The following is a 16,727-nucleotide window of genomic DNA, read 5'->3' as shown; positions in this document are numbered from 1 at the left end:
AGCCAGAGACGGATCACGATTCCGGAAAGAGAGCCTGCCCGGTTTACAGAGAAGAACTGTAAAAGATTAAAAGGGCAAATCCTTAAAATTTTTGCAGGTCAACCTGCATACAAGTAATGATGCACAGTTGCTCCTAATGCAAACAGCAAGGGAAAATGAGGTCGATATCCTGTTCTGCAGTGAGCAGTATCAAGGAAGCGTAATATACGTATGTATAGCTGCTACTTCTCACCCAACGACCCACTGACAAACTTCGAAGCCAATATCGAAGACCTAGAAGCGAGCCTCACAGAATCCAGGCTGGATGTCATCATCACAGGTGAATTTAACGCAAAGTCGCCAGAGTGGGGTGAGACGAGACTCGACAAGAGAGGAATTCGTATTGGAGAAATGATCTCCAGAAACGACTTATTGGCAGTAAACCGAGGCAATACATGGACTTTTAGACGAGGTGCGATCGGATCAAATATAGATCTAACAATCGCATCGTCTAAACTATTTAGCCGCATAACCGACTGGCGGGTCTCCGAGGAATATGCCGCAAGTGACCACCAGTACATTGAGTTCTCAGTCTCGATGGGAGACACACGAGGAGGAAAAAGACAGGATGCTCCTAGTCGCAAAACCTCCTCGTGGAATATGAAGAGACTCGACAAGGAAAAGTTCGGCCGGTCCCTAAGAGAAGCCCTTTTAATTGAGGACTTGGGCTGGGTGAAGAGGCCGAGCAGTCTGGATGGGGAGGTGCGAGCGGTGAGGAACATGATAGTCACCGCTTGCAATGCGTCAATGCCACGCAAAGGCGCCACTCCCGTAAGAAAATCCTTGCACTGGTGGTCAGAGGAGCTAGCCTCCTTGAGAAAGGAATGTCTCAAAGCAAGAAGGACATATACCCGATCTAAGGGAGATCTCTTGCTGAAAGAGGCTTTCAAGGAGGCGAAAAAGGACCTCAAGAAAGAGATCCGCAATTCACGACGCCGTAGCTGGAAGGACCTAATCGAGGAAGTCGATAAGGACCCATGGGGTCTGGCTTTTAAAATCGTGACTAAGAAAATAGTGACGAGGCAAAAGACCCCCGGCCTGGACAATCCCGATTGGGTCAGAAAGATAATAAGTTCTTTGTTTCCTCCTGCAGAACCATACCTTAGAAGGGACTGGAGTTTTTGCAAAGTCGAAGAGGAAGAACTCTTCACACTTAGTGAACTGCAAAAAGCAGGCAAAAGATTGAAAACAGGCAAGGCGCCTGGAATCGATGGGATAAGTATCGAGATCCTAAAGTTGGTAATCGACACTTCACCCCAGATTCTGCTTCGATGCTTCAATCTTTGCCTTGAAAGAGGAGAGTTCTTCCGCGACTGGAAGCGACAGAGGTTAGTCCTCCTGAGGAAAGGTGAAAAACCTCTAGATAAAGTCTCATCATACAGGCCTATATGCCTGCTAGATACGATGGGTAAACTTCTAGAGGATATGGTTCTGCAGAGAATGCAAAGCCACTTGACCGGAGAGAATAGTCTATCGGATCACCAATTTGGTTTCCGTAAAGGCAAGTCCACAGTTGATGCCATCCAGGCAGTTGTGGACATAGCCAAAGCAGGAAAAAACAAGTTGGGACTCGGAAAAAAGAAGAGCTTCTGCGCGTTTGTAGCAATTGACATACGCAACGCGTTTAATTCCGCAAGATGGAAAGATCTCATTGAGTCGATGGAAAAGAAAAACATGCCGCCCTACTTGTTGCGGATAATAGATAATTATCTTAGCGACAGGTGGGTTATATATGAGGGAGACACCTGCACTCTCAAGGAAGAGATGCAGCGTGGGGCTCCTCAAGGCTCGAGGGTGGGTCCATTTGTATGGAATGTATCTTACGATGATTTTCTGCGAATGGATCTACCCGAAGGTGCGGTGATCATCGGCTTTGCGGACGACGCGTTGTTCGTGTGCACTGCCGAAAGTGAGGAGGCTCTTGGGACATTGGTGAACGAATGTCTGCGACTAGCAAAAAGCTGGCTGGATTCCAGAGGTCTTGAAATGGCCCTGGAAAAGACCGAGGCACTACTGGTCACAGACAGACGTGGTTATGAGCTCCCACGAATCGTGATAGACGGATTCGAGGTCAAGTGGAGTAAGCAAATTAAATATCTTGGTGTGGAGTTGGATGGAAGGTTGAACTTCCACCACCACATGGCTACGGCGTCAAATAAGGCGATCGAGTGTGCGGCTAATCTTTTACGGTTAATGCCAAATGTAGGCGGACCCCGTGAACACAAACGGAGACTGGTGGCAAGTGTCGCCCACGCTAAAATGCTCTATGCAGCACCAGCGTGGGCCCCATCCCTGAGGTGCAAAAGATGTGTGACCATCTGTGAAAAGATACTGTCGGCGCAGAGATCGATAACAACGCGTATCATCTCTGCATATAAGACGGTATCTACGAGTGCTGTGCAGGTCCTTACAAGTGTCCCGCCAGCAGATCTTTTGGCGAGGGAAAGGGAAGAAATGTTTCTCTTTTCTAAAGAAAGAAGTTCCTTAGATGAGGAAATAAGACCAAGCAAGGGCCTGATCCGCAAAGAAGCGAGGCACAGGCTCATAGAAAGATGGCAAGAAAGATGGGATGGTGAGGAAAAAGGTCGATGGACTTATCGCCTTATCCCGGCACTCGCCACCTGGATAAATAGGAAACACGGTCAGGTTTCCTATTATTTGACTCAGGCGCTCACAGGTCACGGGTGTTTTAACTCGTACCTGTGTCGATTCAAATTACGCGAGAACGAGGTGTGTGCATATTGCCAGTTCCCTGAGGACAACGCGGAGCACACCCTCTTCTCATGCAAGAAAGGGGACTTGGAGAGGCGGGCCATGTTTGAAGGTGTAAACAGTCAAGTTACACCGGAGAACATGGTATCGCTGATGACCCAGTCAGAAGACAATTGGCGGCAAGTCGAGAACTTCAAAATCTCGGTTATTTCGAGGAAGGATCTTGACGGCCGACAAAAAGCGTAATTTAAACAGCTTTTAATTTTGTACGTTTGTTTTTTATTAATTTATTTTGTGATTTATTTGTCCTTATAAGTTTTTAATTGTTTGTGTTTTTTATTCATCTTTGTACAGTTTTATGTTTTCAATATTTTATACGCGTTTATTTTTTCTTTTTTTTATATATCCGTTTGTAATTTTATCTTTTGACTTTTTAAACTTCTTAAAAATTTTTGTTTTTTTTATTGTCGTGGTGTAAATTCCGCTTAGACCATGAAATAGTTTTAATCATCTTTTTAACTACGGACGCAGGAAAACCGCAGTGAGAAGAAGAAGGTCGCATTAGCGACAGAGTTGGAGCGCCACCCTCGAAGGCTAAAGTCTTACGACAGTTCCGAGGGAGGGTAAAGGGCTCCAGAAGAAGGGTTACGGGTTTTAGTGGTTCGGGCTAGTAGTAGGTCGCCAGTGTATTAAATTTAATTTTTTATAGATTTATTTTTCTTTTTTTTATTTCCTTTTGTTTTATCATACCAACCCCACATAACGTTGGAGCGCGGAATCCAAGGTATCTGTAGGCAGATTTCCCAAAATTCCCTAAGCAAAAAAAAAAAAAAAATATATTATTATTAACTATGTTATAGTCAGCAAAAATATATATCCCCACCTGTATTGTTTCACATTCGATATGAGCTGCAAACGTTTTTGCAACTCAGTCTTATTCCTGCCTTTAAAGTGTAATATTAAATATTATAATAAATTGTCACTCTCAGGAGTGTTAAAAAGTAAAGTGTGTCTATTTTATAAATTAGACCGTAACATTTTGGCGATCCTGCCAGGATAGCAACAAACGACGTAAAAGTAATTCGTCAAACTGTGCTATCTTCGAGTGTGAACCTGATTTTCTACGGAAAATATAATTGTTCAACCAAAGGAGGAAAGGCTCCGTGGGTACTCTACGGATACCTTCGAGAAATTTGATACGTGATATTAATTGAGGTGCTTGAGCTTGTCGATCTAGACAATAAGACTCAGAAGAAGACGACTTCTGGAGGAATTTCATCCAAATGGAGAACTAGGCAGATACGTCAGCCACTTACTTGGAGGTGTTTTGCAGCAGTGTCTACGGCCACTCTTTACACATCACCAGGGTCCAGAAGAAGCAGAAATACGTAAGATTTATTCAACGAATGAATAATATTTGATTTATATGTTTGATTTATTAAATGGTAACTAGACTACGCGTGTTAGTAAGTCTTAGTTTCCTCAATAAAATAATACTATTTCTCTGATTAACCTTGTTGTAAGTGTGTAGCCACTTGAACAAGTGAAGAGAATTAAACACACAAATAATTATTGTTACGCGAAATATTCACTTACACCCGAAACAAAGTAATTTTTATACTAGCATATCACATTTATAGGGATTTTAAACACACAAACTATACATCTGACACAGACTCTGACTCGACTGACGAAAGTTTAAATATGGAGAACGAATCAAAAACCACCCTTAATCCACCTGGAACATCAACAACGCCAAATACGGAGCAGATTCTTTCATCAATTGTGGATCAACTTTCAAGATTAAATGTAGGAGTTACGAGTTTAGTTCATGAAAATAATAACAGGAAAGATGAGATAATAACATTAGGCAGAAAATTAGGGTTAAATCCTACGGAAGAAACAGATAACGAATCAGAAAATGCATCCCATAACGAAAGTCATTTCGGTGATAACGAATCGCAATCCGATGTTCAACAACAAGCAAATAGAATAAATAATAAAAAAATCATGCAAAATCAAAATTTAGGAAAAATTGCCGCTAAAGATATAATTAGAACTATTAAAACATTAACGGGACAAGATGATTGTGGAGTTGAAGATTTTATAAAAAACGTTAAAAGAGCAAAAGGACAATGTTACCAACCAGACCTATTATTAGATTTTATAATTTCTGAAAAAATTACCGGAAACGCAGAAAGAGCAATACGATACTTAGATTTAGACAGCTATGCAAAACTTTTCAATGCTTTACGTGCAAATTTAACGCAAATCGGTTCAGTGTCAATGCTTCGATCAAAATTATTAAATTGCAAACAAAACCTTACCGAAGATATTCAAAGTTTCAACAATAAATATAGAAAGATTTGTCATGAATTAAAATACGCAATTCAATCAGAATACACAAACACAATTAAACGACAAGTTGCAATAGAAAATGAAGAAAGTGAAATTTTAAAAAGATACATGATGAACATTCGTCGAGACATAGGATTACAGATAAAAGCTCAACGACCGCTAAATTTAAATGAAGCTCAAATGCAAGCATTGGAATTAGAATTATGGTTTCAAGAAAGTGATTATCAGAATTTGTCAAATAAAATAAATGCACCTGCAGTGCACGTTCCAACACAGATAAAGCAGGTATCATGTTACAATTGTGGAAAGACGGGACATATGACAAAAGAATGTACTACATCAGCAAATTTTCGCGACGGCAGGTTGCCGAAGAGACCACCGGAAGTTATCAGAGTGACACGCGAAGACCAAGAATTTTTAGACTTTCAGGTAATGACAGAGGAAGAAATGCAACACCACGAGCAATACGAAAAGAATGTCGAATATCAACCTTGTGTGGACGATTAAAATCTGTATACGGAAGAGCTGATAACGGAGAAGAATACAGATTATTAATAGACTCAGGAGCATCAATTAACGTAATAAAAGAACATAAAATACCCAGAAATAATTACACGACATTTAAAATAAAAAAGAATTTCTGTATGGGAAAAGATAAATACCAATCAGAATATGCTATTCATTTAAATTATTTCGGCAAACAACAATTATTTCATATTGTCGATGAAAATTTCCCTTTACCTGAGGATGGAATAATTGGATTACCATTTTTACAGAAATATGAAAAGTACGCTATTACTCCAAAATTCCTTATCATAGAAAAGTGGAAGACACCTTTACATGAAGATGGATATTTTGTAGAGCAAAATAAAATGCGGATTTGCAACATCGTAATGAATAAAGAAGATGGTGATATTTTAGTAGAAGGTCATTCAAATATTCCCACCGGACTTTATACAATACAAAACGGAATTATGAAGGCACCTGTTTATAATTATTCGAACCAACCTTTGGAAGTGCCAAACAAAATTAAAGGAATACATATAGAAAAAATTGATTACGACATCACAAACCACAAAACGCTAAAGAATAAAACGATATTAAAACCTGAAGCACTGCCTGAACGATTAATTGATTTAAAAAATAAAACAAGATTAGCTCATTTAGATAAAAACACAAAAGAAGATCTTTGGAGAATAATCGAAAATTATCACAGCAATTTTACCCTAGACAACGACGAAACTCCCTGTTCAAATTTGACTAGTAACAAAATTGTATTAAAAACTGGAAAAATAATCAATGACTTTAGAAAATTAAATGAGGATACGGATCAAGATGTTTACCCTTTGCCAGTGACTGAAGACGTTCTTTCACAGTTAGGAAAAGCAAAATTCTTTTCAGCATTCGACCTGTCTTCAGAATTTCACCAAATTCCGATGGAAAAAGAAAGTAAACAATATACAGGATTCAGCACAACTAGAGGACATTATCAATTTATCAGAATGCCAATTGGTTTAAATAATGCACCAGCCACATTTCAAAGAATGATGGACCACGCTTTTCAAGGATTAATTGGTGATGAATGTTTTGTACACTTAAATGATATTGTTATTTTCGGATCTACATTAGAGGAACATAATAAAAATTTAACCAAATTCATGGAAAGAGTAAAAACATTAGGATTAAAATTACAATCGGATATGTGTGAATACCTTCGACCAGAATTGGAATATTTAGGACATATTATGACAGATAAAGGAGTAAAACCAAATCCTTTAAAAATACAAGCAATTCAAAAATTTAAACAACCAAAAAACGTGACAGAAATGCAATCATTTTTAGGACTAGTTGGATACTACAGAAAGTTTATTAAAAACTTTGCACATATAGCTAAACCACTATCAAGATTAACAGCGAAAGAAACTGATTTCGATTGGACAAAAGACTGTAGTAAAAGCTTTAAATTATTAAAAGATTTGCTGTGTAAATCACCAATATTAAAATATCCAGATTTTAGTAAAAGATTTGTTTTGACAACAGACGCCAGTAATGTAGGAATAGGAGCTGTACTTTATCAAGATGGACATCCTTGTTGCTACATTTCAAGACTATTAAATCAAGCAGAACAAAATTACAATACAGCAGAAAAGGAATTATTAGCAATCGTGTGGGCTACAAAAAGACTAAGACAATATTTATTAGGACGGACATTTACTATTCAGACAGATCATAAAGCACTAATTTGGTTACATAATTTAAAAGATCCTAGTTCAAAATTATTAAGATGGAGATTACGCTTAGAAGAGCTTGAATACGATATAGAATATGTTAAAGGAAAAGAGAATGAAGCAGCTGACTGCCTATCAAGATTATTTCCAATACAAGACGAGGACAGCGAAAAAGTCACATCAGCAGAAAGATCAGAAGACAATGAACTTAGTTCAACACAAGAAGAAGAAGACATGACACCCGATATACGGAGGTTTGATGACATTCCACAAACAAGCGATAATAAAAATGATATTATAACCGAACATTATGACGAACCAGATGTTTTAACACAAAATTTTGAAGTATGGAAAAAGAACAAAGAAACTGGAAATGTTACAATAAAACCTAACGTTCAAGGAACATTATGCAAAACAAGACTAACAAAAGATTTACCCCCATTCAAAAAAGAAAACAGGTTAAAATATTTTGAAAATCGAGTTAAAGAATTTATAGATAGAAAAATGATTTCACCAATTCTGAAGTACCCAAAATTAATCTATCAATGGAAAAAGAAGCACGAAAAATGGTTAATTAAAGCTACAGAGAAATAATACGACAAGACAGCATTTACGACAACAAATAATACTATTACATCATACACACTAGATTAACACAAGATTTTAAATGTAATACACTGTTAGAAAAAACCAAAATTGTATCTCTTAAGTATACACCTAAATTAAATAGAATAAACACAAAATGTAAGCTACGATTTACCACTCGACATAAACTAAATTGACAATCACAAATTTGAATTAATTGTTTAAAACAGTTTGTAAATCTTTGAGTAGAAAAATTAGGACTAATATGTGTAACAATAAAATGAATAATGTTGACGTCGTTATATCCTACGAATGACAACCACATAGAAACTCAGAAGTACATATTAAACATTATTTAAATAAAAATGTAAAACTTAGGTTTTAGGGACTAAATCCTATCTAGCGAGAGGGATGTTATAGTCAGCAAAAATATATATCCCCACCTGTATTGTTTCACATTCGATATGAGCTGCAAACGTTTTTGCAACTCAGTCTTATTCCTGCCTTTAAAGTGTAATATTAAATATTATAATAAATTGTCACTCTCAGGAGTGTTAAAAAGTAAAGTGTGTCTATTTTATAAATTAGACCGTAACAACTATAATAATCTTCGTATTCTTTCATTCAGTCTGTCCAGAGCGTGTACATTCTGTCCGCAGTGAGAGAGAAAGGTTGATAGAGAGAAAGAGAGGTAAGTATCGCCTGTCCTTTTAGTTTAGAGTAGGAGCGAAAGAGAGGCGAATATTATTATTATATCTATATATATATATATATTAAGTTAGTCTTTCTTTATATACTCTGTTCACAGTGAGAGAGAAAGAGGGGGAGGGAGGGAGGTATTGTCTCTCCTTTTAGTTTAGAGTAGGAGCGAAAGAGAGACGAATAGTTAAGAAAGTAATTCCCACTTTTTGGGTTTAGAAGGGGGTACCATGTTTTCTCCATTTTCCGTGTCAGGTAGAAAGAGAGGAACAGAATTTGATAGGGGAAGGAAAAGTGGGGAATTTTAGTTTCAAGCCAAAATACGAAATGGGCGTCTTATTTCCTTATTGGCTAATTATTTTTCTTTTTTCACTCACAGATAGATTAAGGAGTAAAAGAAAGGCAGATCGAGAACGAGGTATGAGTGAGAGGTATAAATTTTATCGTTGTTCCATAAACCAAATGGACAATTTTTCATCAATTTTTGACTCCCACCCCGCCTCCAGTTGTGAACAATCGCAAATATTTTAAAAAACTAATTCGTATAATTATTTAAGATTTAATTATCTTCGAACAATGGGTAAGGCTTTCTGAAGTGTACCGATGGTTTTTTAAGCCTGTTACGCGCTATATACGCTGCCTTTATACCCTTGTTGCTTAATATAATATTTTTACAAGATTAATGATTAGGTACAATTTTATTGTGTCATTTGAAGAAAAAGAATAGATATTAATCTTATTTAAAATTTTTTGACAGTCTTTATTGTGAAAAAATTGATGCAATATCCAAATTTTCATTTCGACAATTACACAATTACACCTCCATTTTTAAAATAAGGATTTTTTTTGCAAATGACCGACAAAATGGGCCCTTTTCATTTTTTTAAAGAACCAATGAAATCTATCAGTTTAATTATCGATAAATTAATGAAAACCGCAAATTCCTGGTAATGAGAAAATTATGAAAAACATGTTTCCCGACATGAATTTTTAGGGAAATAAGAATTTAATATAAGTGAAAAAAATTTTAATTTACTTAAAATAAAAAAAACCTTTTCATTTTTACAACTCTTTTTAGTTCATTTATTTTATATTTTGACTGACTCGATTATAAGATTGCAAACTTTTTTTTATATAAAGATACTAGTGCACCAATAGAACCTTTTGCGACAACGTCATCGAATTAAGAAAAAAGTAGCCATGGTTCCTCGAAACGTCCAGAAAAGAAGAAAGAAAGTGCAAGAAAACTTGATATCTGCATTGCAAGTCTTAACTACCAAGACAGAAAATCTGGTATTTCAATAATTATAGAAAAAATTACTATTTACATGAAGAGAATAATTTAAGAAGGGAACCAGTCAAATTTTAACTTATTGAAACTATTACTGTTTGCCCCATACGCTCATTTTGAGTATAAATGTTAGTTTAAAAATAAGGTATACTACACATGGTTGTTTTGAAATTCTAAACAACAGTTTTGACAATCTCGCCATTTCGGAGATATTGACATCTGGACGGTTTGTCCCACTCTCCCCAAATATTATAATATTATTTTAATGATTAACCCATTAACGCCTAAAATAAGAAAATTCTTTGCGCAAATTCAACCTATACTTTTATGAATAAAACAGATTATATTTTATACCGCAAGTATGTTTCTTGTAGGTATTGAGTGTGCTCTTTTCGATTCCGGGGTGAAAAAAAAGAATTTCGTTTAAAACAAAAATTAAATATAGCGGTTTTATCTTTAAAAACAGAAAAGAAATTTTATTTTTTCAAGTTTGGTTATTTTTTTACCCATTTACCCATCCAAATATTTGGATTCAGTAACCTCAAAAACATAAAATATAATGATATCTGGCATTAAAAGAAATAAAAAAATTTAGCAAAGTTGTGACACACGGAGAAAAATGGATCGTTAAAAGTAGATAGTTAAAAAATATATAATCAAATTTATTATCTGTATAGTTAGAAATATTATCTTCCTGAAATATTATATATTCCCGTTTAGTATATCTAGATAATCAAATTTATTATCCTGGATAGTCAACTTGCCGAGCGCTTGCGCAGAAGTTTGATTACCGATCACACGCAAAAAAACGGCAATGCCTGTTTCAAATGACGTGAAATTGGTAAACATTCATTTTCTAACAAATTTTTCTCTGTTCACAGGCACTTTTTACAGAATCTGACAACGTACATTTGTCACAAATGTTTTTAATTGTCTGAATTCAAAAGTTTTTGTTAATCCATGCAGAAACGCGGTTGCAGGATTGGAAATACAAAAGGAATTTAATGACAGGTGGCTATACATATGTTGCAGCCACTTTGCCATTAGAGGGCAGAAGCATGCAGGGAGCGTAAAGGATCAGCTGTCAAAATGATTCGCATAACATTGCTATGGTAATTCCAATCCTGCAACCGCGTTTCTACAGTAATTGTCAAAATCTTTTGAATTCAGACAATTAAAAACATTTGTGACAAATGTACGTTGTCATATTTTGTAAAAAGTGTCTGTGAACAGAAGGAAATTTGTTAGAAAATGAATGTTTACCAATTTCACGTCATTTAAACCGGTCAGTGCCGTATTTGTTGGGTGATAACTGTTGGTCGCACATTATCGAGAAATTTGAGAGACCATCGAACACCGTATTATTCGAAATTTAAAAACATTGTCAAGTTTTTTTATACTGATTTTCAGATATAATATTGCTTAAAAAATATATAAAACTTACGATTAGCAACATAACCTTTAAACCTGTCAAAAGGATTTAAACATTTCAAGGGTACCGTTAAATTAATGTATTTTGTTCTTTAAAATTTTCAGATTTTCCATAAAAAATTATTTATCTAGGAAAAATGTTCACTAATTTCTTAAAAAATTAACTTTTATCATTAAATATTTCTTATTGATCAATTTAGATGTATATAAACACAGCAACTTGCGTTTATTATCTAGGATAGTCAAAGAAAACATCTTGGATAATGGCAGTTAGTATGTAAGTTTAATTATCCCAAGATACTAAATTTAACTATCTAGATGGTTGTCCTATAGTTGAGTATCCAAGATCGTCACCCTGATTATCTAGATAGTAAATTTAACTATCCATTTTTCTCCGTGCACGAAAACTTTATTTTGACTACTCTGCTAAGGAGTTAAACGTGCGTGAATAATATTCAATTCTCATCCATAGAGGCAAAAAAATACTAAAATGTAATTAAATTCGCCTAAGTTTTCCTACTTGAAGGCTTTTGGGTCGCTGATTACTAATTTAATGTTATTTTTAAGAAATTCAAGATAGCGGATTTAATATATAGAACAAAATTTTTTAAAATTTATGCAATAAACCTTAATTTTGTCACTCGGGAATTTTCGTGGTTGCTGATTACGAATTCAATTTTAGTTTCCTATAAATCAAAATGGCGGATCTAATATGGAACAGAATGTTTACTTTATGCAATTAATCTTAATTTTGTCACTCGGTGGTTTTTAGGGTCGCTGATTACGAATGCGATGTTTGTTTTCAAAATTTCAAATGATTAATATAATTCGGGAAAGAGAAATTAAAAAAAATTTTCTATACACGCTCGCTGATCGTGAATCGACGCAAGTGCTAAAATAATTGTCAGTGAGCGCTCCTATGACATTTACAGCTAACTGACTGGTATTACAACTCTCGAGTAACAAAATTAAGGTCAATTGCATAAATCTAAAAGAAAATTCTGCCATATTGAATACACCATTTTAAATTTATGAAAACTTACATCAAATTCGTAATCAGCGTCCCTAAAAACCACCGAGTGACAAAATTAAGGTCCACTGCATAAAGTAAAAATTTGTGTTCCATATTGGATGGGGGGAGGGTCAATAATTAATAAAAAATTGTCCTCGTGGTTTATGGACGGCTTATACCTCGACTTATATCATGACTGTTAATAAATCTCGGTGTCAATGTTTTGACAAAGAAGGAAGAATACTTCAATAAAATAATTCATTCTGATGTATAATTAATATATATAAAGTTTTTCTATCGCTTGACTGAACTAATCAAAACAAAAACCATTATTTTGTAATTTGACTTGCTTGGTACTTTGAAACGTCTGGCAACACAGCATTTCTTTAGTCGTGTTGCAAATGCTTGGTATGACTTGTTTACATTTAGTTTTGAGTAGAAAATTGTGTGCAATGTTTCCAGATGTTCAAACAGCTGTCCAATATACTGTATAAAACATGAAATTTTTTTACAAATTAATTTATTGCAACTCTCACAGGTACCTAATGACACTTTTTAAACAGATATTTAACCATTATATATCTGTCTCGTATTAAAAAATGTTTTATTAATTTCTTAATTTTAAGTACTTTGTGGTGAGTAAATATGTTTGAAAATGTACTCAATTCCCACAAAACTCAATGTTAAAAGTTAAAAACAAAGACGCTTATAACTTTTTTCACAAGTCCCAACAGGTCTAAAAAATTTAACTACATTTTTAGAAAAAGAAAAAAACGGATCATAAGGTCTTACATTTTTATATACACACAATAAAATAAGGTCTTGAGTATCAAAAGACAGAAACAGAAATATCGCGCGCGCTTTAGCGCGCGTAGCTCTGCTAGTAATTATAATAATACTAAATTATGACATAGGAATTCAGGGAAAAGTCAGACATTTTTATTAAAAGTACTAGAAAAAATAAAATTTTTAGATTTCATAAGATAATTCTGGATTTTTTTGTCTTTTTTGTTTGACTCATAAACTATAAAATTACCACGAACTACAAAACCTTCAATTTCTGATAAAAATTTCTTTTTAAATAACTTAAATCTTGAACAAATATCATAAAATAAATAAATTATTATTTAATGAATAATTTTACTTAAATATTTCAAAATTAATTCACTTTTAAAAGAGTTGCGTTTACAATTTTTATAAATAAATTAACTTCAAACGGTTTTAATTTGAAATTTTATAAAATTTTAATGTCGAACGAATTTCATTCAAAATTTTACTGAACTTAGATTTTTAAAAAATGTTAATAATCCAAAATCTTCCAAAATTAGTTAAATTTGTCGATATATATTTAATTAATAATAAAAAATAATGGATTTATAGAACAATTTTCCTAAAAAACACTTAAAAGAATTCAATTTTCTTCAAAATTTACAAAAAATCCCAACCAAATTCCAATTATTATCTTTATAATAATTATAATGAATTATAGTAATTAATATCATTCTTCTTCAAAGTTCAATATCTTCAAAAAATTTAATAAAATTCTTGTCAAAATTTCAATTATTTAAAAACAATTTTAATAAAATTCTACGCAAACATTTAATTATTTTCAGAAATAATAAAACTCATCGCAGAATTTAAATTATTATTTGTAATACAATCGTCAAAAGAATTCAATTATTTAAAAATTTGTTAATAAAATTCTTTATCTTCAAGGTATACTAGAATTAAAACAACTCTCAGCTAAATAATCTCCTATAGAAGAATCAAAGATCTTCGTATTACAATCTTTGATTTTGTTTTTCTCGAAATGACGTATTTGACATTCGAAACTTTAGAATTCTGTAACTCAGCGATTTCTGCACCAAATTGGACTTAAGACGTCTTAAAATTTTCCAAATTTAACAAGGAATTTGACAATATAGATAAGTTTAATAGTGCCAAAGTAGTCTATTTTAAATAAAGTCTAAATCCTAACTATTGATATTTGGACAATAGAAAATCTTAGATAATAATTTAATATATAATACTAAAATACTATGGTGACATTGACGGAATATTATTTGTTGCTTGTAAATGTGTACATTATTAAAACTTAAAAGATGATAATAATAGAAAGTGAATTTATCATTCGGCAGTTAAATATTAAGAAGAAAGAAGCTATCAATTATCCGAATCAAATTTTTACTAAATAAATTAAATATCTTAAATAAATCTCTATAAGCTCTTAGATTTCATATGTATCGACAGCACAGCTGCCCGAATACAGAAACCTGCTTAATGTGAAAAATATTTTCGAAATTAATTAATAATTTCAAAATTATCAAAGAATCCAGAAAAAAACGGTATCATGGTGGGAAGTTGCAGACAACCGGCCATAGGATATTGCACCCACAACCTTCTTTAGGTTTATGTACCCGACACCTAGAGTACAATTCCCAGCAAACACTGTTACAGATCTGTTACAGAACTGTGACAAATAATTGAAGAACATGTGATGTAACTGGTGACTCACAGGGGACTCACTGGGTACGCAAAATGTCGTAGTCAGAAGGTTGTCACAGTTAAGTAATAGATCTGTAACATGGTGACGAAGATACTTGTCACAGTTCTAGAACAGTTACAAATTTCTGTTACTCATATCTGTCATTAAAAAATATTTTAATTAAAATTAAAAAAATATTCCACGCTGTTCTCGCATGTCATACATACCCGGAATATTTATACATGTCGAAGAAAATTTGTTTTGCTATTTATTTAAATATTTACAACCACGAGGTCTCGAACGCAAGACGCAGCTAGGAGTGGATTATAAATCAAACGCTCTACCAACTGCGCCACGGAGGCTCATGAAAGGAAGTTTAGAATTTACATATATAACGAAGGAACTATGAAAATGTGCTTTGTAACTTGAAAAAGGATACTGTATTTGCAACAATAGTATAATTATGTTATGTATAATATACATTATATTTAATAATGTTAATTGAAAAATGTAAATTTTCAAAGTTACAAGCATAAGGAAAGGCTTAAAAATTACTTTTTAAATGAAAGATTAAAGCAATAAATTTAAGCTTAATTAATGAAATTTCTACATTTTTATAACAAATTTATATTCTATAATTTTTCATTTAAATATAAATAGATTTTACAAAATTCTTTGTGAAATTAATTTATCAAAAAAATTTGCTATTACGAATAATAATAATGTCAAACAATTAACGAATAATTACATTCTCGATTACATTACATGCACCTTTAAAACATTTATGAGACTTTTATACATAATAATATATTGTTTAAATAGTCACTAAAAGAATAATAAAACTGAAGAAAATTTAAAGATAGAGTAAAAAATGCTACTGATAGTAGTATAAAAGAAATAAGAAAGCAATTTGTTGTCAATAATTACTATATGAGTGATTCTCCACAAAGTGGTAACTTTTGAATATGTTAAAATTTTCTTTTTTAATTAAATTTTTTGGAAATTTTTTATTTAGATCTTTTTAATAAAGCTTGAAAATGATTATTTTATAGATATTTGAATTTAATTCTTTCTTTAATTTTATATACAAACAATTTAAAAATTTGTAATTTAAAGGTTAAATAATTTATTTGAAAAAGTTAATTTTCGACTGTGAATAATTATAAATAGTGTAAATAAGCAAATAATTACTTTAAACTGCTTTAATAAATAAATAAATAATATTTTTACTCATACCTGTTATTGAAATTACTTGTTTTGATACAGGTTAATCGAGGTTAATAATATTTATTCAAGAAAACAAAACACTTCCATTACGCGAAACGAAATTAGGAACTGGAGTTTACAGGAACTGGAGTTTACAAATCAAAGAAAAAAATTCATTGAAACCGTAAAAATTCATAAAAATAAACAATTTTTGCAGATTATTAAAGAGATTTGCTTACTCTAAATCACTATTATTTTTATTTTTTTTTATACATTTAGAATTCGGCAATTTTGTCGGTTATGGAGTTACATACCATTAAAATACGCTATAAAATAATAGTAACTTTTGTAGTTTTAAATCTAAAAATTATATTTCTTTTTGCAAATTTAACATAAATACAACTTATTAACTTAATAATATTAATGGCAAATAAAATCGCACTAAAAAAGGGAATAAAATTAATGAAAATCAATGAAATTGTAAACTCCAGTTCTAAATAAAAAAAGATTGGGGAAAATATTAAAAAAATATTTTTACACAGATTTTTTAATGGAAATTAGAAAACGACACACTAAGACTTAGTTTTTGAGATGAACTTTCGAATAGAATAAATAAAAAAACGTTTAAAATAAAGTTTGTGCAAAATAAAACATATTAAACTTTATGATTCATGTGTGGAG

This window comes from Leptopilina heterotoma, unplaced genomic scaffold, assembly GCF_015476425.1.
Source record: "Leptopilina heterotoma isolate Lh14 unplaced genomic scaffold, ASM1547642v1 Lhet_15, whole genome shotgun sequence".
Classification (NCBI taxonomy): Eukaryota; Metazoa; Arthropoda; class Insecta; order Hymenoptera; family Figitidae; genus Leptopilina; species Leptopilina heterotoma.
The sequence above is the reverse complement of the archived record's forward strand: the minus strand, read 5'-3'. Positions refer to the sequence as shown.